This window comes from Ascaphus truei, chromosome 3 (genome assembly GCF_040206685.1).
Source record: "Ascaphus truei isolate aAscTru1 chromosome 3, aAscTru1.hap1, whole genome shotgun sequence".
NCBI classification, from domain to species: domain Eukaryota; kingdom Metazoa; phylum Chordata; class Amphibia; order Anura; family Ascaphidae; genus Ascaphus; species Ascaphus truei.
In genome coordinates this window covers 127,173,858-127,185,802 of record NC_134485.1, presented here as the reverse complement: position 1 = coordinate 127,185,802, position 11,945 = coordinate 127,173,858, and positions in this window count along the sequence as shown.

The following is an 11,945-nucleotide window of genomic DNA, read 5'->3' as shown; positions in this document are numbered from 1 at the left end:
ATCCCAATAGCCTGCACTCATGTCTATTCTCTCACTGTCAGTCCTACCACCCATTGTAGCCAAGCACAGCCATCTACAACACTTATTCCCTCACCTGCTGTAAATTTCCCGACAAATCTCTTAGATTGTAAGCTCTTCGGGGCAGGGATTTCCTTTCCTATTGTCTGATTTTGCTGCACTTATTGTATTATTATAATTCACTGTACTGTATTCTTTGTGAAGCGCTGAGTACACTTTTGGCGCTATATAAATAAAGACATACAATGCAATAAATAGTTATTTTGAAATCTCCTTGTATTGTTCCCGAATATATTTGTATATTGTTATCATATCCCTTCTTAGTTGCCTCTTTTCTAATGTAAACAAATCTAACAGCTAGCCTCTCCTCATAAATCAGATTATCCATCCCCTTTATTAATTTGGTGGCTCTTCTCTGCACTTTTTCTAGTTCGATAGTCATCTCTATGGAGTGGTGTCCAAAACTGTTCTCCATATTCAAGGTGTGGTCTTACTAATGCTTTATAAAGAGGTATAATTATGCCTACTTGCCTTCAATCCAGTCCCCGTTTAATGCAAGATAAGATCGTATTTGCCTTAGCAGCTACTGCATGACTTTGGGAACTATTGCTAAGCCTGCTGTCTACAAGCACTCCTAAATCCTTCTCCATCAAGGATTCACCTAATTTATCCCCATTTAATTTGTAAGTTGCCTGTTTATTCTTGTTTCCCAAATGCATTACTTTAGATGTATCTGTATTAAACCTCTACTGCCATTTACCTGCCCAAGTTTCCAGTCTCTCCAAGTCCTTCTGAAGAGAAATTACATCCTGCTCTGATTCTACTACCTTACACAATTTAGTATCATCAGCAAAGATGGAGATTTTGCTCTTTATGACAACCTCAAGGTCATTAATAAACAAGTTAAAAAGCAGGAGCCCAGGTACCGATCCTTGTGGTACTCCACTCACAACTTTAGCCCAGCCTGAAAAAGTTCCATTTATTACAACTCTCTGTTGTCTATCCTTCAAACAGTTTTCAATTCAGGTGCAAATTGTGTTACCGAGTCCAATTTCCTTTATTTTGTACACTGAGCCTGTGGAAATTGAGTCCTTGAATATTAAATGTAATAGTTTGACTATTACTGAACTTACAGTAGCTCCAAGAACTCTTGGATGCATCCTTACAAAGTGATCAATTTGATTTTGGAGTTTAAATTTAACAAGAGAGAAAAGCCGTCTACTGTAAGAGTTTGGCACTATTATATAAAAGTTATCATTGCATTGCAATTTAAACAGCACCTCAATCACCGCACCCATTAGTATGACACTAGTTTAGGGAGAATCACGTTCTGAGATCCTTGTGTTGTATGATTACATGTGTGTCTAAATATTTTAAGGAAATGCTATAACTAGAAAAATCATCTGCCATACAGTTGACTTATTGCAACATATAAGTTATTCTTTTCCAGTAAATGAGTGTGCAATGTAAGTACATACAGTATTTAGGATGCACAATATACTGCAATCCAGTAAATACCATTTTGGGTGCATGATAATTTATCCATTGCCTATGGGTTGTAAATCGCTGCTACAGTATATGGGTTACATTTACCTCTAAAAATATCTTCATGTTGAAGTAAAAACTAAGTTATGCCTCAGTCAGAGGTAACTTAAGTAATTCATCGTCCTTAAGTTAGGGTTGATAGCACTTCTGTCTTCTGAACAAACAGGTAACGTGATAACCAGCAGTGCCTAATGTCATCTCTAAATACCATAAGGCAAATACATTCCTACTGCATAAGAGGTAAATGTATTAAAACACACTTGGAGAAAACACTCAATACTTGTATATAACGGGCTAAAAAAACTGTTTTGTGGCAGCTACTAAGATTCTAAAATGAACAAGGACATAAATGTGTGGGTCCTTTTAGTATCCACTCCCTAAAGCCTCAGCCTTCTACATGTAGCTTTACAACTGGGTCTGGGTTATACAAGTACACAGCTGACTCGTTGAGCATTAACCTGGTACCGTAGCCGATGTGGAAGTTTGGAGCTGGATAGCGATAGCAAAGCAGAAACAGGATATGGTGTGTAAAACAAAAGTGACAAAACCTCCCTGAAACAGATAGTACAGTAAAGGCAGCCTAAAACTCGAGTGGATTTCAATGCACATCGGGTGTTACTTCTGGTTTGTGTGCTCAACTTTGTTCTCTTCTTCCCCCTCAATTTCACAACACTCTCTGTCACTTTTTTTCTTCTTCTCGGTGTGGCCCATAATCAATTTGCTGTGAAGCCACTTCTCAGCTCCAGAGAAGAGTTCAGCACCATTCACAAGAATGTAAGCTGGAAAGCAGCTTCACAGCATTTTGAATTATATTTGTTTATCTCTGGCCCTTATTCAAGATGCTGTGAAAATGTCTTTATAGTCCCATTCATTTGAAAGAAACATATCTCTCTTCCTCCAGCACTGGGAAGCAGCTTAAGTATATATTGAATAATAGGGGCCTCTGTCATTCATTTTACACCCTCCTGCAGAACCAACAAAACAATGTATTTTGGTAATAAGAGCAACCTGTATAAGGTAACTCCTCTGCGGAAATAAAACAGACCACTTTTGAAAGGAGCTCTCTGATCTGTGCAGGACATATGATAATTTCAATCAAATGAATACCGAGCACCTCCTGGACATGAAAGCAGTTCCCACTCGTGAGAGGAATACAAAAAGCCCCCACCAGTGGCAGCATAAAGTTTCATAGAGGGATGCATTAAACCCAGGTTACCTCATTAAGTTTTCTACTTCATTGCAATTGTAACCCACTAATTACTGCGAAGATTATATCTGAAAACTGTCAAGTGAGCACATCCTTCCAAGTTCACTGCATTAGAATAGGGTTTTGGATAAGATAGCCTTTGATCATTACAGTTAACAGTATACTTCATTTATAATCTGTTATACCAGACAAGGCTCGATTTTGCAAATGCCTTTAATGCATATGGCTTAACCCTCTGGACACAGGGGATGAAATAAAACTCTGACTGGAAAAAACAAACAAAAAACAGTTTTGACCTCTACAGGTAACAATTAGTTTAGCAACTATTTAGCACATGATAACAACTGCATGGTCACAAGGATTGGGTTTTTAACCCTTTAGAAATATTAGACGTTCTAAACAAACTGCTGATACTTTTATTAGAGACACTGTGTACTCTGTAGGGACTGGAAAGGGATTGCATGATAATGAATATTGATAATCATTTACTATAAACAGTCAGCTCTCAATTGCTAAGTGGGTTTGAGCTTTTTCCATCACTCTGGAGTAACACGAATCCTACCTAGCTTAATGGGACTGTCTCTTGTACCCCATAAGAAACGTAACTATGCCATTAATGCTTTAAATACATGTAATTGTGCCCATACAAGCATTGACATTTTTGTTTTCTTGGAAATTAATAAAGTTTTTTTTTCTTACATGGGAAGGTTGAGAAGGAAAATGCATCTTGGGGCATGCCTACTTTTTTAACCCCTACCGGTCCTAGTACCAATTAGGAGTAAAGGTGAGAACTCTTATCTATATGCCTTATGAATCATAGATAAAGTGACATTACACAAAAAGGGTAAACTATAGGATGTCAACTACCCTTCCCAAATTTACAAACTTTCAAACAATATTTAAAGATGTCTGAAATTGGCAAAAAGTGTCAAGGTCCCAAATGTAACACCTTGTGCATGTCACTGTACTTGGTAGAATTTGGTACACCCACTGTTTGTTTAAAGTCCCCAAAATGTTAGGTATTAAGATGCACCAGAGTAAAAACTTCAGAGTTTTTGTATTCCTAAAAAAACGCCATCCAAGCACTTAAACAAAACAAAAAAACGTTTTTTTTTATATAGTTTTGAAGCAGGGGGCGTCTCTGGATCTGAACCCCATTAATTTCAGCTCCAGGGACCCCCAGCTTCCAGAGATACTTACCTCCGTAGCGGGTGCCGGTAGCCACTCTGCTCGGCTAGCATGAATCACGTAATGGCCGCTTTTCAAAGCTCCTGTCCCCTGCAGCCAATAGGAAACCATTACATCATCAGATTCGGCTTCCTATTGGCCCTTGTGATGCGGGAGCTTTCAACTTTAAAGTCCAGCTAGATCTGCCGGAGTAGTTAATGGCACCCCCTACAGAGGCAAGTATTTACAGAAGCAGGGGTTCCCCGGTGCTGACATGAATAGGGTTTAGCACCGGAGACCCCCTGCTGTGTAAAAAAAAATTAATGTTAAAAAAATTAAAATGTACTTGGATTACTCCTTAAAAAGATAACAATAAAATGAAACAATCTGGGATACCCTTGTTTATACGGTTAAGATTTGAGGGTTCCTTATACAAGACTCCAAAACCGTGCAAAAACATCCCCAGACTTACCAATAGAAAAATCCTCTATGCTTGCTAAAGGGCTTCTGTTATAAGTGATAAATCTGGTGTTTTCTGCCCCAGTTTCTCACACGGGGAAACTTTTATAAACAACCCCATTGGCATTTCGCCACGGCATCTTATGTTTCTGGTAGATGATTGGACCAGCACCTTGGAGTGTTCTCTTGGATCTTCAGCTTGCAAACACGTGAGCCAAGAGGCTCACTTTCATTGAACGAAATGTATGGCTGGTTCGGGTGATTTTTCACCATCTACACTGCACTTGCAATATAGCATTACTGATGGTAACATATCTAAGGCTGTGTTTATAGTGGAGAGTGGCCGCGTTCTCCCGTGCTGATGCTCACCTCTCGCTTACCAAGCGGCTGCTTTTCATGTTCTTGCCCCTCAGACAGAGTGCGCGCTCTGGTAGGCGGGGCTTGTGGGGCGGAGGCAGGTCGGGAGGCATACCTGACAGAGATATATCTATCTATCTATATATATCTATCTATCTATATATATGATATGTATAGATATATCCAATATATATATTTTCCATATAATATATATCCCCTATATCCATGGATATAATGGATATATCCCCTGTCTGGGCCCCAAAGGTAAGTGCCACCACTACAGCAGACCCCAGATCAGCCAACACCCCCTGTTAGACCCCTCAGCCAGATAGGGGAGGGGAGGAAACGGGGAGCTGAGGGAACGGGGAGCGGAGCTACCTCTGAAAAATGGCCGCTCTCGGGTCTAAGCTCATTTCAGAGCTGAGCTCTGATTGGACGGAAGTGCGGTCACGTGACCGCACCTCCTCTCCAGCAAGCTCTGAAACACAGATTTGGCTGTCGCGAAAAGCTGAGCGAGGTTCCGCACGCGTGAGCACGCCTGCGGAAGCTTTCACTCAGAAAAGTACAATACTAAATAATGGGTCTCAGATTATATACAAAGCGCGCCTCAGCGCGGATCAGCATGCACGACACCACTATAAACACAGCCTAAGTCTCAGGTTATCCTGAGATTCATGCTGCAGCTACTGTTATTATCACTGACTTAATTCGGTTCTAATGTGCACCAAGTAGATCCGCAAAGATGTAGAAAAAATGCACTTAAAAAAAAGACTGGTTTGCAACGCAAACAAAAAGGATTAGTTACTATCTTTAACTTTCGTCTTCATGCAGTCTTTTGTTCTTGTGGTGAACCTATTGTTTGTCATAGTGAACAGTGTCTATTACAATATAGCAATCTCAGAGGTACGGAACAACTAGACCGTAATTAACTTGTAAGGTCCAATTTTTTATAGTTAATCTGAGGCATCAGACTGTGGTCCATATCTACTAAGCAGTTTTCTGCCAGAAGACACTTTCCAGCACTAGAAGACCTCTTATAGTTAGCTTTAAGGGTTCTTCCAGCTCCGGAAAGGTGTCTAATGGCAGAAGACTGCTAAGTAAATATGGACCTACAGTATATGTTGAGTGCTTTAATCTTTTTTTTTCCTATGCTTACAAAAAATAAGCTTGACCCTTATTATAAATGGTACTGTTTCTATTAGCTAAAAACCCGAACGTAATTAACCCAAGAAAACAGTTTTGATAGAAAATGGTTGCATAATAAACAAGCACACGCAATGTATTCATTATCATGCCAACATTAGGGAATATAATATATTGCAGTACTTTCCACTTAAGGCAGCAGGTTCAAAAAGGAAACAGGAAAGCAATTGTTTTGCAGTCTTCAGGTTGATTATTTATAGACTATACTGATCACTACTTAAAGCAATGATAAATTCCTAATCTCTGCATTGCGTTTTTAAAGCGACAACGCATCATTTTCACCTTTTTTCCCCAGCACGCCTCAGCTTGCTATTTGATGGAGTGGTGGTTATAGGAGGAATTGCTAAACACTTATTGTGAGATGCATAACATTTTGCATCTGTGTTGGTCATTTCTTGAAAAAACATCTCCACCAAGTTTCATATGGTAGAAACTAGCCTGATTTATGGTCGAAATCAAAATAAACATAGTGGTTCAAGTTTAACATTTGGAGCATGTAAAAAAAATAAAAAAAATTATACTAACCGAGATTTCCACATACAACCAGGAAACAACATATAAGTCTAAATGCACAAGGCTATTTGGGACATTATTCTAAAACACGCCAAAGAGTCCTTTCAGGATGATATTATCAGCCAGGAATCCCCCCCTTTCAGCAGAAATAGAATGTCCAGCGTGAGACGCATTTGCCTTTTCTATTATAACTTTAACTTAATTAAAGATACGACACACTTTTTCTCACTTTTTAGTGGTAATGTTATTTTATTAAACCATAAAACAATATTTAACGAACCAATACAATAGCCCTTGCATCCCAGCCAGAAGGGGTACATTAACATAAAATACTGTACATATCAAACCAAAAAGTCTGACTTTCAGCCGACAGTATAACATTCAACCATATTAAAATAAAACTTTCAAAAATAATTTACCACCACTAACAAATCTATTTGAGGAATCAGATTGGACTTCACCCCACCCCTCCCCCAACTAATAAAAACAAACCTCTTTTAATTCCTCCCTGCAAACCCAGACTAGATATATTTAATCTGAAAATTTAACCAAATTATCGAGACTTTACCACATTTTCCCAAATCTGTATGCCTTATTGAAAAACTGCCAAAAGATTTCATAAACCATGAAATCATGCTCTCATTTTCTTTGGCGGCATTAGCCGTTTGATAAATAACCATTTGAATCGAGGTACGACCTCAACAAATGACCAATGTGTTGGGAAATGTTAAAATATTCTGCGCTAAATCCCTTTTAATAAGATTCCTCAGATCTAAGACTTGAAATTCCCCTAGGTCGTTAACACCAGCCTGTAAGAACAAGAAATCTGGGTCTTTGAAATGGTGTTATCTTGCTACCAAACCATGGCACTACACATTCTCTCCCCCCCCCCCCCCCCACCTCTGCGACCCTACCAACAAACGACATAGGCATTAATATTAATAATCATTTACTATAGTCAGCTCTCAATTGGCAAGTGGGTTTGAACTTTCCCATTACTGAAGTAACATGAATTCTGCCTAGTTTAACGAGACACTCCCTCTTAGCTCAGAGGAAACTTAACTATTCATGTAGCTCCTTAAACAAGTTCAATTGTGCTCACCTTATCCTTCAAGTCTAGATGTGATTCAATAGTGGGGAAACTACTTGAAGGTTTAATACGGGATAATATTCAGGAATACCTAATGGAAAACAAAATTATTAGTAATAGTCAGCATGGATTTATGAAGGATAGATCATGCCAAACTAACCTTATTTGTTTCTTTGTGGAGGTAAGTAGGAATTTAGACCATGCAGTTGATGTGGTCTACTTAGATTTTGCAAAGGCTTTTGATACGGTTTCACACAAGAGGTTGGTGTACAAAATAAAGAAAATTGGACTCAGTAATAATATATGCACCTGGATTGAAAACTGGTTAAAGGACAGACAACAGAGGGTTGTCATAAATGGAACTTTTTCAGTTTGGGCTAAAGTCGTGAGTGGAGTACCTCAGGGATCGGTACTGGGACCCCTGCTTTTTAACTTGTTTATTAATGACCTTGAGGTTGGCATCGAGAGCAAAGTCTCCATCTTTGCTGATGATACTAAATTGTGTAAGGTAATAGAATCAGGGCAGGATGTAATTTCTCTTCAGAAGGACTTGGAGAGACTGGAAACGTGGGCAGCTAAATGGCAGATTAATAAAGGGGATGGACAATCTAAGTTATGAGGAGAGACTAGCTAAATTAGATTTATTTACATTAGAAAAGAGGCGTCTAAGAGGGGATAAGATAACTATATACAAATATATTCGGGGACAATACAAGGCGCTTTCAAAAGAACTATTCATACCAAGGGCAGTACAAAGGACTCGGGGGCATCCCTTAAGGTTGGAGGAAAGGAGATTTCACCAGCAACAAAGGAAAGGGTTCTTTACAGTAAGGGCAGTTAAAATCTGGAATTCATTACCCATGGAGACTGTGATGGCAGATACAATAGATTTGTTCAAAAAAAGGTTGGGCATCTTTTTAATAGGAACGGTATACAGGGATATACCAAATAAGTATACATGGGAAGGATGTTGATCCAGGGATTAATCTGATTGCCAATTCTTGGAGTCAGGAAGGAATTTATTTTCCCCCTTATGAGATATCATTGGATGATATGATTCTGGGTTTTTTTTTGTTTGCCTTCCTCTGGATCAACAAGTATAGATATTTGATAAAGTATTTGTTGTCTAATTTAGCATAGGTTGAACTTGATGGACGTACGTCTTTTTTCAACCTCATCTACTATGTAACTATGTAACTATATAAGGCAGTACTAATGCTTTTACCTGCCAAGTGTATGAAAGATTGCCCAAATAACACACTTTTTATTTAAACCTGAAAAAAATTGCAGGGAGAAGAGCAGTTGTGGAGATTTTTTTCAGGTTTTGTGGGGTATAGAAATAAAAAATGGAAAAACAATACGGGGTGACAACAGTCGCACATTAGTTTTGACATACGTTATAATGTAAGCCTTCCTCATAACATTTGCTATCTTATGCTGTCACCGGAAGAGAAAAAAGAGGAACTATGAGAAAGAAGATGGAGCTAGGACTTTCCCCCCCCCCCCCCTTCTCCTCTGTGGCTCGGTCAAAATGAAACTTTTGGAGACCTGGGCACGGTTTCAGTGCGTCGCTCCTACAGTTCTTTACAATATAACCTGACAGATCAAATCTGTCCCTCCTTTCCGGTGTTACCCAGGGGCCCCAGATCCTGGTAAATTTATGGGATTTTTCTCTCAGATAGGCCGTTATTTTTGTTATACTTAATATATGCCATGCCCTCCATTTTATGGTGTTTAGGTCTGGGAGTGTATGCTTGTTCTAGCATGCTCCTATACAGCATCTCGTTGCATTGTGATACTAATTTATAGAATACTTTGGGAAATGCAGGAGGTGCTCTTCCTAACACAGCTAGCCAGGGATCTGGAGTAAAGACTTGTATCCATACTGGATCACTAGGTTGGACTACCAGATGTGAGAGAGAGATCCGTGCAGTCCACATCCTCGGAAACACAATGGTGAGTTGGTGCTATTTATAGCGTGCATTCTTTTTGGGGTTAGGTGCCACCTAACAGTAGTTTGTAGGCATTTTATTTAGTGACCATGCCTCTCAGATATCATTCCATCCCTCCACCTCTATGGATTCCCCCAACTCTGCTTCCCATTTTAACATCTATATGAGCATTTGGTGTCTGTCAATCTATTTAAAATCAATGAGATCAACTCTTTGTCCATATATCTGGATTATATAGGTCCTTGAAGTAGGTTGTAGTAGCTGGGGAGGTGTTCGAATCCACCAACATGACAAAATGTTTATGTTGGAGAAATCTAAAAATTTCTGCCAAGGGCAAGGCTTTGTTTTGGGAAGCTTTTAATTTGTTCGCCTGAAAGCATGTCCTTAACCCTGGTGACATTTACTGCCTTCCATACCTGAAAAGAGGAATGTTCCTGTCCTGAAGTGGATTTAGGGTTTTGCAACAGTGGATCATACCTGATTTTTTGGAAGTGAGTTGGAATCTAAATTTGATGGTCCCAGAATGTTTCATTGTGTTGTGAGCCAGAGACATTTGGGGCATTTTTGGACAATCTGCTTTGTCCAGCCATAAAAGAGAGCCTATGTTTGCGTGAGAACATTTCATTTTCCACATCAACCCAACCTCGTGTTTTTCTGGGAAGTCTAGAGAAGCAGTTGTCCTACTGAGGCATGTAAATATTTCAAGACGTTTTGGGCTACCAAGCCCCACGTACCAGTGGGCCAATGAAAAATCGAGCTTCTGGTCCTCCCCCATATGTACCTAAACATACATGCCCTAACCTTCAAGTCGCAGCTAACCACTGGAATTGGGAGTGTACAAAATAAATATATCAGCCTTGGCCGTAGATTCGTCTTGACGAGCCTATTCGGCCTATCCAAGAGATGCAGTATTTATTCCATGATTCTAGGTTGTCCTTCAAAAGCCTCATTAGTTTAGGGTACAGTCAGTTCTTGTAATCACTTTCTTATCTAAACCTAATTTAGCCGCTTCCATAGCAGTCCCTATCCTAAATGAATGACTATTGAATTTAAACGGCTCATAATCTAATTTAAAACTTTAAAAAGAAAAAGCTTGATGCTAGTTCTTAACGCAAAATGAATTGCTAGCGCTGCTATGGGGCAAATTTGGCTCCCCATCTATTGTGTAAAAACAAGTGAGTACTCGTACATTTTTTTAAATGTATCTTAGACCTGCTAATAAATATACTTACACATTATTTATCACACCGTACTGCATCTAACCCCAAAATGCCTTTACCCATTTTAATAGCTGCCAATAACTCGTTTATTCAAAAAGCAGCATAAAATGTCAACGTTAAAGCCGTAGCAAATAACAATCCGAACAAGGAACCATTTGTAACCTTTAAATTAACTTTATTACAACTGATGACACACGGGTCTTCTTTAATCCAACCACATTACCTTTTTTATAACCTTTAACTATCTACCTAACAATAAAGCGTTTTGGAACATCTACGTGACTATTAAATATAGAGAAGAGACTCCTGGCAATAACCTATTCAAGTTAGCAGCAAATGAGGCACGTTGAATCACGCTTAATACATATTGAACAAAGATATCCTCTAATGAGATGTTCTTTATCATGAAAATACAATATACAGGTGAACCCCGTTATAGCGCAAAATCGGTTATAACGCGGCTCCCTGCACACACTGCACACACTGCACTCACTGCACACACTCTACACTGTTCACTGCACACTGCACACTGCTCACAGCTCACAGCACACTGCTCACAGCACACACTGTCACTGCACACACTGTCACTGCACACACTCTCACTGCACACACCACACACTACACTGCACACACTCCCAGCACTCACTGCACACACTCCCAGCACACACTCTCACTGCACACACTCTCACAGCACACTGCACACTCCCAGCACTCACTGCACACACCACACACTACACTGCACACACCACACACTACACTGCACACACCACACACTACACTGCACACACTCCCAGCACTCACTGCACACACTCTCACTGCACACACTCTCACTGCACACACTCTCACTGCACACAGCACTCACAGCACACAGCACTCACAGCGCACACAGCACTCACAGCACACAGCACTCACAGCACACTCTCACAGCACTCACAACACACTCTCACAGCACTCACACCACACTACACCACACCTCCCACTCCCTCTCCCTACCTTTGGTGTCGGCTGCTGAGATCGTAGCGGAGCTGGCATCAGGAGGAGGGGGGGGTGTCGAGATGAGGTGTCGGGAGGAGGGGGGGTGAGTGAGGAGCAGGCTGGGACTCGGAGGGCCGCGTGGGCTATGCCGCGGAGGGCCGTTAGGTGTGGGGGCTTGGGGGGGGGAGAAAATGGATGCCGGTGGTGGGAGGTAAGGAGCAGGTTGCGGCTGGACTCGC